The following is a 16,759-nucleotide window of genomic DNA, read 5'->3' as shown; positions in this document are numbered from 1 at the left end:
ACATCCCTTAGCTTTTTGAACAGGTTGACACTGGTATTCCTCTCAGTGAAGCCAGTGATACAAAGAGTAGCCTGAACGTGAATGAGCTGGAATTTTATGTTACATACTGCTGCTGCTACTGAAGGCAATACACCCGCCCAGTGAGCTGTCACAATGTAACCTTTAGGCTGACCAGTACCGCTTGCCCTCATTTCTTTTAAGTGGATAGTGGGTGCAATGTAATTTTGTAGGCCATGAATTTGTTTTTTTCTTTATGTCCTGGTACAGGCAATTAATTGCTTTTCAGATAAAAAGGAACCGAGAGGGATTTTGGTACCTGGAACACAGTACCTCAATTAATTGTCTACAACCAGATGTATTAATGAAAAATATTGGCCACAGATCTAATACTAGAATAGCCATCATGGCTTCAGTGATCTGCTGTGCAACTGGATGGCAGCTTTAATACTTGCTTCATCTTGCAAAGGATTCATTTGCAGTCAATTGTTTTTTGAAAATATTAATGGTGTATTACTGCAATTGACGTAAAAGGAAAGCTGGTCCATGATGGTTAACATCCCTACCTCTACTTGCTTTGACTTTACAAATACAGCAAAAGGCTTTACAAATGCTACAAATGGCCTGACAATTGTGGACAGAATTTGGAAAAAAAATAATTCCACACATACTGTTTGAGGGGGATTGTTTGGTCTTATGCCCAGGTATGACAATGACCTTCTTATCATGAACAAGAACTGCTGCAACTGGTGCCTGACTTACACAAACAACATCCTTATCATCAACATCCTCATTAATGTTGTCAGCTGCACACATAAAACCCTCATCCTGTTCACTTCCACTTTGGCATCCTCAATTTCTGTGTCACCAGCTTTACTAGTGCTGCTCCTCCCTACATTTTCAGAGGGAAAAAGTGGTGAAGGAGGCTTCTCTACAAGTATAGTTTCAGAAACGTCAGACTCGCACATAGCTAACTTGGATGCCCTTAGGCTCTCCTCAGGGATTTGTTATGTTTCTGAACACACAAGTTGTTTTTAAACCTTAATTGTTTTTTTTTCTGCACTGATTTGCCAGTTTTACATATGACACCTCTTCTAACCTCTGAGTGAGAAGATTTTGCATCATTATGTTAGGTAAAAAGAGAAGACACCTGACTGACAGCAGGTCAAGAACAACCAATCAGAAAAAAAAGACCAAGGCCTCAGCCTTTCCTTGCCACTATGTGTGGAGAATAGCATGTTGACAATTTTATGGTTTTCAGCAGTAAATTTTCCCTGTATTGTGAAATCTTGTTTTGAATTCAGGTGCCATTTCTTAAACCCTCTATGCCATTGAGCATCGGCTTTAGTAGATTTTGAAGTACTAATATTACAAAAATCATGACTGGCAGCAGAAACAGCACTGGTACTCAGTTGCTGCTTCTGCTCATCTATTAACTAATCATGATCCATATCTACTCACAGCACTTATTAACACAATGGCACAACACCTACCGAGCATTATGGAAAACAAATGTTTTACAAAATAAAACAACTTTTTTTTCACAAATGACAACTTGACACTGTGACTCACACAGTGCTTATATTATTACCGTAGTAGCATAGCACCTACTCATCATTATTGAACGCACACTAGTTTTAAAAACAACATATTTTTCAGTTTTTGTACAAATAACAACTTCACACTACAATTCACGCAGCACTCATATTGTAAACCCAGTGGCATGACACCTACTGAGCATTATTGAACACATACAAATGTGATATATATAAAAAAAAACAGTTTTTTTCATATATGACATCTTCTCACTGTGACTCATGCATTGCCTATATTATTAATGCAGTGGCACGGCCTGGCCCTGAACACACAATTCTGTTTTTTAACAAATGACAACTATTTCAACAAAAACTTTTTTGGGGCACCAGTGTGCACCAGTATAGGGTTAATGCTGCCCTACTATAGGAGATCTGGGCTGCAGTTTAGACACTGCATTGACAAAACACACCAGTGTACAACAAAGGTTAATGTCCCTGTAACAGGAGCTATGGGCTGCATATATATATATATATATATATATATTTATATATAAATGGATGTATGTGTGTATGTTTGTTCCAGCATAACTCTGGAAAGCCTGGAGAAATTTACACCAAACTTGGTACATATATAACTTACAATCTGGCAAAAATACTGTGGTGGTGGTAAGACACCCCTAGCACCCCTAGGGGTGGGGGTGGGAAGGGGGTCACATGTACAAATTCATAGTGTTTGGGGGTGTGAAGATGGATAGTGACACTCCAGATGCCATTTAAGTCCAAGTTCAGCCCCCATCAGCATGGGGGCTGAAAAGAAAAAATACTGTGGGGGTTAGACACCCCTAGGGGTGGGGGTGGGAAGGGGGTGACATGTAAAAATCCATAGTGTTTGGGCTCGCCCTGATGAATAGTGACACTCCCAAATGCCATTTACCCTGTGCACCCGCTGGGTGACCTGGAACATGTGACCTGCTGTGTTGTCTGGAACCTTTGACAGTTATCTGCAGCTCCCCACTAAGCAGTTATTTTTAATAATGTGACTCCTAAGGGGAGAAAAAAAGGGGTAACATGTTCCACCAGCAAACCTTTGCCTGGGTAAACTGGGCAAATCTGCTAGTGTATATGAATATATATATATATATATATATATATATATACAGTGCATCTGGAAACTATTCAAAGTGCTTTGCTTTTTCCACATATTGTTATGTTATAGCCATAATCCAAAATGGAATAAATTATTTTTTACCCTCAAAATTCTACACACAATACCCCATAATGACAATGTGAAAAAAGTTTTTCTGAGATTCTTGCAAATTTATTAAAAATAAAAAACTGAACTGTATCAGCAAAAAGTGTCCATTATTTCATAAATGTGCTTTTTCTTTCCTCCTATTCGTGTAGATTGGAGGTACAATCTGTTACTATTGTGACCACTAATCTACACGAATAGGAGGAAAGAAATCTCACTTTTATGAAATAATGGACACTTTTTGCCGATACATTTCATTAAATTTTAAATAAATATACAAATGAGTGTAACACATTTGCCTTTTTAAAAATCTTTCTTTGAATGTTATATTCCACCGATTGGTGGCATTTGCTGATGGTGTGAACGATTTGGACTTCAAAAATACAGAGGCGCCTATTCATTATTGATGTATAAATTTTAAATTTTTTGGTTCTTACTAACAGGGAACCTAAGTGTAAATGGCTGCCTAAGATTACTCTGTCTCTTAATCATTATTCAATGCAGGATTATGCAGGAAAAGAGTATTGTTCATATATATATATATATATATATATATATATATATATATATAGTAGACATGGAGACTGCGGCACTCGGTATCAAAGTAGAAAGATTTTTTACTGGAGCATGTTAGGAAGTTACAGTATGCCTAAGCAAGGTCGACGTTTCGGTGCTACAAGCACCGTCTTCAAGGCAGGCATGAACAATGCTGAAAATGCAAAACTAACTAGTTTTGCATTTTCAAAACTAACTAGTTTTGCATTTTCAGCATTGTTCATGCCTGCCTTGAAGACGGTGCTTGTAGCACCGAAACGTCAGCCTTGCTTAGGCATACTGTAACTTCCTAACATGCTCCAGTAAAAAATCTTTCTACTTTGATACCGAGTGCCGCAGTCTCCATGTCTACTATTCATCATTTACACTGAAGGCACCGAGGAGTTATCTTTTTCAGCACGGAGTGACGGTTCAAACCAGCCCTATATATATATATATATATATATATATATATATATATATACATTTTAAATTCAATTTCTGTATATAAATATATGTATTTGGCTTACTAGTTAAAGTGAGGATTGTAATATACCATAATTCAACTGTTAAATGTTCATTCTTGAAGGAGTGCTCTCCAGATAATAACTATAACACTATAATAACTAAACAGAAAAATAATTTCACAATTGGGGCACTCCTCTGCACTAAAAGAAATAATTTTATCCAATCTTCTAGAAATATTCTTAAATCAACTGGAATCCCAGAAGAATAGCAGTAAGGATATGTATTCTAGTTATTGTATAATTAAAATATCAATCCTCATTTGAATACATATAAAGTCAAAGGTGAAATATAAAACATACGAAACTAATAAAATAAAGATTGCTATTTTAATTACACTGTAACTAAAATGCATATCATTACTATTATTCTTCTGGGATTCCATTTAACTAATATAATTATAATATATATATATATATATATATATATATATATACATACTATACTGTATATATATATATATATATATATATATATATAAACATATAACTGTATGTATGTATATATATATATATATATATATATATATGGGGTCTTGGAAGATCCTGCACTCTCATCAAAAGTAATAACGACGGCGGGTGCTCCTAATGACCAGAGAGGCCACCAATATACCACAACAACCACCTAGGTGGAAGGTGCACTCACGCCCAGAAATTAGTCTCTGAAGTCACTTGTAAATTCAGTATATTTTTATTCGGGTTCACTGTTGATGCCGTATTTCATCGACGTTTCGGTCCTTATGCGGACCTTTATCAAGATTGGCACTTAAATCACCTATACAATCAGAAACAGTTACAATTAATATGTATAAGAACCCAGATTTATTCAACACCAACACCACCAGTGCCTCCCAGGCCCTGAAGACTGTCACAAAAACCAGAAAACGTATTAAAAAGCTGTTTTTTTATATATGTAAAAAAGAGATACTTGGAAATAATCCACGTGTGATGAAAGAGACACCTCCACCATTAGGACTATCTGTTTAGATAGGCAAATGATTACCTGGACGGCAAGCCAGATCACTCAGATGTGTGGAATGGCCTTCAAAGTTGGCAACATGCCTGATCACATAATGAAGTTAAAAAGCCTATAACGTAGGGGAAGCTGCAAGGCGTAGTCACCTATTAGATAAATAACAGAGTAACTACACCATAAGAAAATACACTAACAACGTCATTTTGGAAAAGATCATACCTAGTTACATGTAGAAATAGCTCATGGCAGCTTGTGGGCTCTGTACATGTGTCAGACACTCAGTCTGTAAGGAGGCACAACAGGAAAAAATAATCACCAACCGTAATCATGTGTCAGAAGGGAGCTGCAGGAGAACCATACTCACTGCTCAAGTGTCCAGAGCCAAATGGAAGCTGCATAAAGTTCAGCCTCAGCTGAGCACTATTTAAGGATCAACCACAGGAAGTGCCAATTAAGGAGATTAGTATAAACCCAGTCTCTCATTAACTGATCACCTCTCAGATAACTAACTCAGACCAACTGGGAAAAACGTTACAGGGTTCACAGGACAGGCAGTGGCTATCGCTAACGCACGGCTACTTAAATGAGTGTATTTTAACGATTTGGAAGGGCAACTGCCGGAGACGCGTCTTTTGCGTTCCACCGACCGGAACACCATGCGTTCCATTCCGCGGAAGTGGCGCTGGCCGGAAGTCTCTGCGTTCCACTCGCGGAAAGAACCGTAATTAGGCTTATCCACTGGCTAATGTTTAAAGGAGGTGTACAACCTAGAGGGGGGTGTTCTCAGAGAATGAACACTCCCCCAGGTGGAATCATCAATGTACAGGTTCACTCATAGCTCACAGGGACTCGGAGGTATACCGGAGGTCTCCTCACGTATAATCCTGGATTAACCTTTGTGTAGCCTGTCAATCACCACAGAAGAAAAAGAGTGCAAATGTAAATAATGATCCATAATATGAAATGTCAAAAATGTCAAAAATGACATAAGAGGGCACCAGATCAAATGACCACAACTCACCCTACGCATACAAACTAACATATATCTGATCAACAAAGGCAAATTGAATACTGATGTGAGTGTAATATCTTTATAGTAATACATTGGTATAATGTAGTAAAAGATTTTAAATAATAAAAGGGAATAGTGGGTGGTGTGGTCATTGAAATTGGTGGACCCTCGTGACTAGTATAGGACCTGGGAAGGCTCTGGGAAACAACAGAAAAATATATATAAAAAACATAAGCAAGGACGTATAAATAACTGTCCTTACTTTCTTAATCTATATACATAAAAAGAACATACAAAAATGAAAAAAATAAAACATAGAACATAGAACATATAAAACACAAATCGAAACCCAGCCTGTATGTGCTGATTGTATCACAGTGCCCTATGTCCCTGAAACATACAAAGTGTGTTCCAAGGTATCCAATCAACTATGGCAAAATAAAATTCTAAAGAAAAATATTAAGGGGGTTGGCCTCATTGAGGCCCTTTGGTGACACTGTATTGAGTTTGTGTATCCAAAAGCTTTCCTTCTGTTTAAGTAACAAGGTGCGATCGCCTCCACTAACAGGTGGCGGCACCCAGTCAATCAGCTGACACTTCAGGGCAGATACTTGATGTCTAACTGACAAAAAGTGCCGTGCTACCGGTTTGTCAGAAAAGCCCACATTGAGGGCCGTGTGTATGGATGACCGATGGTTTGCCATCCTGTCGCGAAAGGGACGCGCGGTTAGTCCGACATAACATAACCCACATGGGCACTTTAGAAGGTAGACGACATGATCCAGTCGACAGTGGAGATGATATCTGATAAAGATTTTTTTCCCTGTGTGTGGGTGATACAAAAAAGGACCAGTGATCATAGATCTGCACGTTGTGCATCCCCCGCAGGAAAAACTGCCAGGTTTGGCTTGCATAAGCTGGATTTGAGATGTGTTCTGTTCAGGGAAAATCGTGGGTTTCATAAGTAATTGCTTTAGGTTGGCCCCTTCTAAAGTGCCCATGTGGGTTATGTTATGTCGGACTAACCGCGCGTCCTTTTCGCGACAGGATGGCAAACCATCGGTCATCCATACACACGGCCCTCAATGTGGGCTTTTCTGACAAACCGGTAGCACGGCACTTTTTGTCAGTTAGACATCAAGTATCTGCCCTGAAGTGTCAGCTGATTGACTGGGTGCCGCCACCTGTTAGTGGAGGCGATCGCACCTTGTTACTTAAACAGAAGGAAAGCTTTTGGATACACAAACTCAATACAGTGTCACCAAAGGGCCTCAATGAGGCCAACCCCCTTAATATTTTTCTTTAGAATTTTATTTTGCCATAGTTGATTGGATACCTTGGAACACACTTTGTATGTTTCAGGGACATAGGGCACTGTGATACAATCAGCACATACAGGCTGGGTTTCGATTTGTGTTTTATATGTTCTATGTTCTATGTTTTATTTTTTTCATTTTTGTATGTTCTTTTTATGTATATAGATTAAGAAAGTAAGGACAGTTATTTATACGTCCTTGCTTATGTTTTTTATATATATTTTTCTGTTGTTTCCCGGAGCCTTCCCAGGTCCTATACTAGTCACGAGGGTCCACCAATTTCAATGACCACACCACCCACTATTCCCTTTTATTATTTAAAATCTTTTACTACATTATACCAATGTATTACTATAAAGATATTACACTCACATCAGTATTCAATTTGCCTTTGTTGATCAGATATATGTTAGTTTGTATGCGTAGGGTGAGTTGTGGTCATTTGATCTGGTGCCCTCTTATGTCATTTTTGACATTTTTGACATTTCATATTATGGATCATTATTTACATTTGCACTCTTTTTCTTCTGTGGTGATTGACAGGCTACACATAGGTTAATCCAGGATTATACGTGAGGAGACCTCCGGTATACCTCCGAGTCCCTGTGAGCTATGAGTGAACCTGTACATTGATGATTCCACCTGGGGGAGTGTTCATTCTCTGAGAACACCCCCCTCTAGGTTGTACACCTCCTTTAAACATTAGCCAGTGGATAAGCCTAATTACGGTTCTTTCCGCGAGTGGAACGCAGAGACTTCCGGCCAGCGCCACTTCCGCGGAATGGAACGCATGGTGTTCCGGTCGGTGGAACGCAAAAGACGCGTCTCCGGCAGTTGCCCTTCCAAATCGTTAAAATACACTCATTTAAGTAGCCGTGCGTTAGCGATAGCCACTGCCTGTCCTGTGAACCCTGTAACGTTTTTCCCAGTTGGTCTGAGTTAGTTATCTGAGAGGTGATCAGTTAATGAGAGACTGGGTTTATACTAATCTCCTTAATTGGCACTTCCTGTGGTTGATCCTTAAATAGTGCTCAGCTGAGGCTGAACTTTATGCAGCTTCCATTTGGCTCTGGACACTTGAGCAGTGAGTATGGTTCTCCTGCAGCTCCCTTCTGACACATGATTACGGTTGGTGATTATTTTTTCCTGTTGTGCCTCCTTACAGACTGAGTGTCTGACACATGTACAGAGCCCACAAGCTGCCATGAGCTATTTCTACATGTAACTAGGTATGATCTTTTCCAAAATGACGTTGTTAGTGTATTTTCTTATGGTGTAGTTACTCTGTTATTTATCTAATAGGTGACTACGCCTTGCAGCTTCCCCTACGTTATAGGCTTTTTAACTTCATTATGTGATCAGGCATGTTGCCAACTTTGAAGGCCATTCCACACATCTGAGTGATCTGGCTTGCCGTCCAGGTAATCATTTGCCTATCTAAACAGATAGTCCTAATGGTGGAGGTGTCTCTTTCATCACACGTGGATTATTTCCAAGTATCTCTTTTTTACATATATAAAAAAACAGCTTTTTAATACGTTTTCTGGTTTTTGTGACAGTCTTCAGGGCCTGGGAGGCACTGGTGGTGTTGGTGTTGAATAAATCTGGGTTCTTATACATATTAATTGTAACTGTTTCTGATTGTATAGGTGATTTAAGTGCCAATCTTGATAAAGGTCCGCATAAGGACCGAAACGTCGATGAAATACGGCATCAACAGTGAACCCGAATAAAAATATACTGAATTTACAAGTGACTTCAGAGACTAATTTCTGGGCGTGAGTGCACCTTCCACCTAGGTGGTTGTTGTGGTATATTGGTGGCCTCTCTGGTCATTAGGAGCACCCGCCATCGTTATTACTTTTGATGAGAGTGCAGGATCTTCCAAGACTACATTTGTTCGAACTACTATACGCAGTTCCTACTTCCTGACACCCATCCAACATACCGGATTGGACTTCCTCACCGATCACCACCTTTATTTCCGGGAACCTTACATGTTTTGTTTGTCATGTTTAGTATGTTATTAATCTAATTGCTATACCTGTTTGAGTTTTCCAGTCTAAAGAGTGTTATGACTCAGAGCGGGGTATATTTGTTGGATGATGGCCTACTGGCCAAAGCTGAAACTGGTATAGTTTCATTTACGGATGAGTACACTGAAAAATTACTATTCGATAAATTAGAGTTTGAGGCCTTACCAGCCGAAACCCCTGTGGATTTGTTTTACAAAGTGCTTAAACACAGACAAAAAGAGGTTGATTTGACTTTACATGGTCAATTTTTGTCGGAATACCTCAGGAGAAAACAAATCCCCCGGGGTTTCCGTATCTCTAACGTTCCAACATTGGGTAGAAACAACCCTGTCTTCTGCAGCCGGTGGTGTGGAGTATTGAACAAATGTTCGCTTGACCTCATGACCCTGGTAGTGGAGGAAGTTGGCATTGAGTTAAAGAAATTATCTACTGAAGTGGATATTACCATCAAATCTCACACCACCGTGCTGCAGAATGACAAAACCCAAAATTGGATCGAACGTCTACAGACACAGGTGGACACTTATAAACGTGATCTAATTTCTTTTAAACGAAAAAAATTGTCCACTGTAACTAACGACTACCAAACGCATACTGTATACCGCTGGTTACTTGTAAACAATACTAGTGAACGTCAGAATAGACAATACACTAGGCGAAGGGCCCAACCTTTTGCCCATGAATTTGTTTCCTCCGCCTCTACCTCAGACACCGATTATTACGAAGGGAACAACGACTCCACTCGTTTTTTAGATCGAGGAGGAGAGGCCTCCTCTACCCGTTCCAGGGTTCTCAGAAGCGGCACAGACCGCACCCGAGGAGAGGGGGGTACCAAGAGAAGAGGGAGGAGGAGACAGTAGGTGACAATGTCTTTAATCTATCTAGCGTAGAACTGAGTCCAGCGGAAACTAAACTTCTTGCCCGAGGTTTATCTTTCGTCCCCACATGCAGAATTAATTCATTCCAACAAACTATAGATCAGTATAAATTTGGCCGCTCCCTCCGTCTGCGGGAGTTCTTTGCTAACAAATCCACTAACAAAGAGATACCTCAATTCAGACCCAAATCGACATTCGATCCTCCATCCTCCAATCCCAGCATCAAAACTTATTTACGGTTAGTCCAAAGAGACTCTGAGAGCTCACCCCCCAAAAGGATGTTTGATAACCTGTCCATAGCCGAGAGGAAAGCATTAAAAACTTTAAAGGATTCTCCCCATATAGTCATCCGCCCGGCGGATAAGGGAGGAGCAATAGTCGTCCAAGATTGGACTGACTATGACATGGAGATCAACCGACAATTAGCAGATGACATGACCTATCAGAAATTAACCACCAATCCGGTTCCTAAAATTAAATCTAAAATCGATCAATTTCTGAAGTTAGGTTTTGAGCAGGGCTACATAAGTGAAGACACATTAAAATATTTGACCATCAATTCACCCAGGTGTCCCATCCTATACACTCTGCCCAAAATTCATAAGACATTAGTTCACCCTCCCGGCAGACCCATTATTGCCGCGGAAGGCTCTCTGTTACAGCCAATTGCTGTCTTTATTGACAGTATCCTACAGCCTTTGGTATTAAAAACTGATAGCTATTTAAAGGACACTGGGGATTTCCTCACACATCTACGGACATTTACCCATCTTAGTGAAGGCACTCTTCTGGCCACTATGGATGTGGGGTCCCTTTATACCGTTATACCACACCACTTAGGTTTGGATGTTATACGTCAATTTCTTTCCAACAGCCCCTGCAAAGATTACCCCACTGAGTTTGTGTTGGAACTGACCTCATTGGTTCTTACGTGCAACCACTTTATGTATAAAAATGATTATTTTCTTCAAATCGCCGGAACCGCGATGGGGTCGAATTTGGCCCCCGCCTACGCTAATCTGTTCATGGCGCACTATGAGCATACGTACCTGTTACCTAGGTATGGGCACAAGATTGCCTTCTTTAAACGGTACATTGATGACGTCTTCTTGCTGTGGGAGGGCACCGAGTCTGAGTTTCTTGACATGGTGAACCAATTGAATGCTTTGGATAATCCTATCAAGTTCACATACACAGTATCGGCCACTAACATCACTTTCCTGGATGTCAGTATCACCAGAAATGGTGACCGACTGGACACCTCGTTGTACCGTAAACCCACTGACCGCAATCTGACCTTGCATGCTAGCAGCCATCATCCCCCAGCCCTCAAAGAAGGATTGCCCATATCCCAGTACCTCAGAGCCATGAGGATCAATTCCAACGCAGCACTCAAAGATCAACAATGTAACGAGATCACTTCTCGCTTTCTGGAGCGAGGGTACACTAGCAGTGTACTTACTCGCTGTCTCAATAAAGCGAACAGCATTTTTCATGGACAACAGGTTAAAAACCCCATTCGTAACAATCGGATGATTTGTTCCACTCAGTATGATGGTTCCACAAGTGCAACCAGAAAGGCCCTACGGAAACATTGGCCAATAATAGCCACCGACAACAGTTTGCCTTTTCTTAAAACACCTGCTCCTATGGTTGCATACAAACGAGGGGCCAACCTAAAGCAATTACTAATGAGACCCACGATTTTCCCTGAACAGAACACATCTCAAATCCAGCTTATGCAAGCCAAACCTGGCAGTTTTTCCTGCGGGGGATGCACAACGTGCAGATCTATGATCACTGGTCCTTTTTTGTATCACCCACACACAGGGAAAAAAATCTTTATCAGATATCATCTCCACTGTCGACTGGATCATGTCGTCTACCTTCTAAAGTGCCCATGTGGGTTATGTTATGTCGGACTAACCGCGCGTCCCTTTCGCGACAGGATGGCAAACCATCGGTCATCCATACACACGGCCCTCAATGTGGGCTTTTCTGACAAACCGGTAGCACGGCACTTTTTGTCAGTTAGACATCAAGTATCTGCCCTGAAGTGTCAGCTGATTGACTGGGTGCCGCCACCTGTTAGTGGAGGCGATCGCACCTTGTTACTTAAACAGAAGGAAAGCTTTTGGATACACAAACTCAATACAGTGTCACCAAAGGGCCTCAATGAGGCCAACCCCCTTAATATTTTTCTTTAGAATTTTATTTTGCCATAGTTGATTGGATACCTTGGAACACACTTTGTATGTTTCAGGGACATAGGGCACTGTGATACAATCAGCACATACAGGCTGGGTTTCGATTTGTGTTTTATATGTTCTATGTTCTATGTTTTATTTTTTTCATTTTTGTATGTTCTTTTTATGTATATAGATTAAGAAAGTAAGGACAGTTATTTATACGTCCTTGCTTATGTTTTTTATATATATTTTTCTGTTGTTTCCCGGAGCCTTCCCAGGTCCTATAATAGTCACGAGGGTCCACCAATTTCAATGACCACACCACCCACTATTCCCTTTTATTATTTAAAATCTTTTACTACATTATACCAATGTATTACTATAAAGATATTACACTCACATCAGTATTCAATTTGCCTTTGTTGATCAGATATATGTTAGTTTGTATGCGTAGGGTGAGTTGTGGTCATTTGATCTGGTGCCCTCTTATGTCATTTTTGACATTTTTGACATTTCATATTATGGATCATTATTTACATTTGCACTCTTTTTCTTCTGTGGTGATTGACAGGCTACACATAGGTTAATCCAGGATTATACGTGAGGAGACCTCCGGTATACCTCCGAGTCCCTGTGAGCTATGAGTGAACCTGTACATTGATGATTCCACCTGGGGGAGTGTTCATTCTCTGAGAACACCCCCCTCTAGGTTGTACACCTCCTTTAAACATTAGCCAGTGGATAAGCCTAATTACGGTTCTTTCCGCGAGTGGAACGCAGAGACTTCCGGCCAGCGCCACTTCCGCGGAATGGAACGCATGGTGTTCCGGTCGGTGGAACGCAAAAGACGCGTCTCCGGCAGTTGCCCTTCCAAATCGTTAAAATACACTCATTTAAGTAGCCGTGCGTTAGCGATAGCCACTGCCTGTCCTGTGAACCCTGTAACGTTTTTCCCAGTTGGTCTGAGTTAGTTATCTGAGAGGTGATCAGTTAATGAGAGACTGGGTTTATACTAATCTCCTTAATTGGCACTTCCTGTGGTTGATCCTTAAATAGTGCTCAGCTGAGGCTGAACTTTATGCAGCTTCCATTTGGCTCTGGACACTTGAGCAGTGAGTATGGTTCTCCTGCAGCTCCCTTCTGACACATGATTACGGTTGGTGATTATTTTTTCCTGTTGTGCCTCCTTACAGACTGAGTGTCTGACACATGTACAGAGCCCACAAGCTGCCATGAGCTATTTCTACATGTAACTAGGTATGATCTTTTCCAAAATGACGTTGTTAGTGTATTTTCTTATGGTGTAGTTACTCTGTTATTTATCTAATAGGTGACTACGCCTTGCAGCTTCCCCTACGTTATAGGCTTTTTAACTTCATTATGTGATCAGGCATGTTGCCAACTTTGAAGGCCATTCCACACATCTGAGTGATCTGGCTTGCCGTCCAGGTAATCATTTGCCTATCTAAACAGATAGTCCTAATGGTGGAGGTGTCTCTTTCATCACACGTGGATTATTTCCAAGTATCTCTTTTTTACATATATAAAAAAACAGCTTTTTAATACGTTTTCTGGTTTTTGTGACAGTCTTCAGGGCCTGGGAGGCACTGGTGGTGTTGGTGTTGAATAAATCTGGGTTCTTATACATATTAATTGTAACTGTTTCTGATTGTATAGGTGATTTAAGTGCCAATCTTGATAAAGGTCCGCATAAGGACCGAAACGTCGATGAAATACGGCATCAACAGTGAACCCGAATAAAAATATACTGAATTTACAAGTGACTTCAGAGACTAATTTCTGGGCGTGAGTGCACCTTCCACCTAGGTGGTTGTTGTGGTATATATATATATGTATATTGTGATGATTGGATAACATTAATTATTCTATTGCTAGAGAGGGCCCCAATAGTGATTCTTTTCATTTCTAAATATGCAGTGCTTTTTTGTGCTGCTACATGCCTATGCTGTGTATCACCATATTGTCTGTGGGAGGGATCACCATCCTTACTGAATAGAAAGAAGATAAAGCAGCTACTGTAGATTTTTTAACAATCAATATTAAGAGTATATATATATAAAAAAATAACATATATTAATACAGTATGTATTGCTAGCACAACTGTTTCTTACACAGTAAGGATACAGAACCTTGTAGTGCAGCTGCATCATTATATCTCCTTTGTTTATGCATGCTGAGCTCCTCCAATGAGAGCTCAGCATATGCTATTACCTATAATAATAATAATAATAATAATAATTTTATTTATATAGCGCTCTTTCTCCAATAGGACTCAAGGCGCTTAACAGATACATAGCATAATATAGTACAGAAAATAATGAAGTACAGAACAGCTTTTCATAAAATTCAGAAGCATGAAGATACTAAACGGACATTATGGAAATGCTTGAGTAAACAGGAAAGTCTTGAATCTACTTTTGAAGGATTCTGTAGTTGGGTCCTCTCGCACTGTGCAGGGAAGTGAGTTCCATAGAGTCGGAGCCGCATGACTAAAAGCTCGACCCCCAGATGAATTATGGCAGATTCTAGGTACTACTAGAAGTCCTTCATCTACCGATCGCAGTAATCGAGTGGGGATGTATGGGGACAGAAACTGCTTCAGGTACCTTGGGCCCTGGTCATGTAGTGCTTTGAAACTCAGTAAGCCAATATTGAAGATGATTCACCATCTTACAGGCAGCCAGTGAAGGGAGTAGATGATGGGTGTTATGTGGCTAGAAAAGGGCTGGTTGGTTAACAGCCTGACAGCTGTGTTTTGCACCAACTGTAAGTGGTGCAATTCTTTTGCTGGGAGACCAAGGTAGAGGGCATTACAGTAATCTAATCAAGATGATACAAAATCATGGATGACTTTTGGCAGATCTTCTGAGGGAATTAAGTGCTTGATTCTGGCTATGTTCCTCAGGTGAAAGAATGAGGATTTGATTGTGGCTGATATCTGATGTTTAAGTGTCAAGCCACCATCCAGTACAATGCCAAGATTCCGCACATGATCAGTGGTTTGTAATTCTGAATCCCTGAGTGTAAGTCCAGTTGGATGGGTATGCTGAAGTCTTGTCCTTTGATGTTGCGGTCCTATCACAAGGAACTCTGTTTTATCTGGGTTCAGTTGCAGCCAACTGGCACTCATCCACTCCTGGAGCTCAGCTAGACAGCCGTTTAGGGTTGATATTGGGTTATCAGTGCCCGGAGCAAAGGACAAGTACAGTTGTGTATCATCTGCATAGCAGTGGTATGCCAGGTCATTGTGCCTGATTATTTTACCCAGCGGGAGCATGTTTATTGCAAAAAGCATGGGGGATAGTATAGAACATTGTGGGACACCACATGGCAATGGCACTGATGGTGATGAGTATACTCCAGATGATACTCTCTGTAACCTGCCTGTGAGAAATTATTTGAACCAGCTTAGGACTGTGCCATCCAGTCCAAAAAATGTATCAGTCGCTCAATCAGAAGCCAATGGTCCATGGTATCAAATGCTGCAGAGAGATCCAGGAGGATTAATATTGAACAGTCACCTCTCTCTCTTGCCATTAGAAGATCATTTAACACACACCAGGGCTGTTTCAGTGCAATGTGTTCTCCTGAATCCTGATTGGAATGGATCATAAATATAATGGGTTGTCAGGTGAGTTTCCAGTTGATTTGCAACCACTTTCTCAATAACCTTTCCTAGAAAAGGAAGGTTTGATACTGGTCTGTAGTTGGTCATGCAGTTGGGATCTAAATTAGTTTTTTTAAGAAGAGGTAAAGGAAAAATACCTGTCTGCAAAGAGCATTGAACAATTTTTCAAAGACAGGACCAATTATATCCATACAACCTATTAGAAGCTTGGCTGAGGCAGGGTCAAGATCACAAGCGGTGGGATGCAAAATCCAAGCAATTTCAGCACTGTCCTTTACATGCATTGGTCAAAGCTGGTCCATGAAGGCAGGTGGCTTATATTGGCAGGCTTTGTAGTTTGACACTCCTTTGATGGCACTGTGGAGATTCCAGCCCGGATGGTGGATATTTTATCTGCAAATAAATTTGCTAACTCGTTTCATCTTGCCAGGTAGAGGGTTTCATCAGTCTGCAGGCATACTGGCTTGCAAAGCATCTCCACTGTGCGGAAAAGTTGAGCTGGCCTATTGTTTGCTGCCATGATCTCATTTGACAGGAACTATGATTTCTTACGGGTGATTGTCGATTGATATTCTTCGTTATGCTTTATTAGTTTTATTTTGCCATCCACTAGGTTAGTCATTCTCCATCATCATTCCAGTCTACGCCCCCTTTTCTTGAACTTACTAACACTGTTGTCGAACCAGGGAGCTCGACGTTGAGGTCTTATATGCACAGGGGCGATAATATCAATTGCAGCCACAACATCCCTATTATGATAACGGACAACAGAACAGGGATCTTCACAGGCACCCAGTATTGCAGAGAGATCCAGATGTGCTGCAAGAGCCTGGGTATTCATACCCCTCCTTGGATGATACC

General features: G+C 40.6%; 1 protein-coding gene and 1 long non-coding RNA gene across 3 annotated transcripts in view; one reads left to right on the top strand and one right to left on the bottom strand.

Annotated features, from left to right (window-relative positions):
• Positions 1 to 16,759, top strand: part of CDH18 (cadherin 18) — a 947,256-nt gene that overhangs the window by 695,349 nt on the left and 235,148 nt on the right. The gene's annotated exons all lie outside the window — the stretch shown is intronic.
• LOC134929134 (uncharacterized) lies at positions 4,384 to 5,650 on the bottom strand. Its single transcript, XR_010178311.1, has 3 exons — positions 5,038 to 5,650; positions 4,846 to 4,964; positions 4,384 to 4,617 (listed from the first exon to the last, which is right to left on the bottom strand). It is a non-coding gene; the product is annotated as an uncharacterized LOC134929134 (long non-coding RNA).

Source organism: Pseudophryne corroboree, chromosome 5 (genome assembly GCF_028390025.1).
Source record: "Pseudophryne corroboree isolate aPseCor3 chromosome 5, aPseCor3.hap2, whole genome shotgun sequence".
Classification (NCBI taxonomy): Eukaryota; Metazoa; Chordata; class Amphibia; order Anura; family Myobatrachidae; genus Pseudophryne; species Pseudophryne corroboree.
The sequence above is the reverse complement of the archived record's forward strand: the minus strand, read 5'-3'. Positions and strand labels throughout refer to the sequence as shown.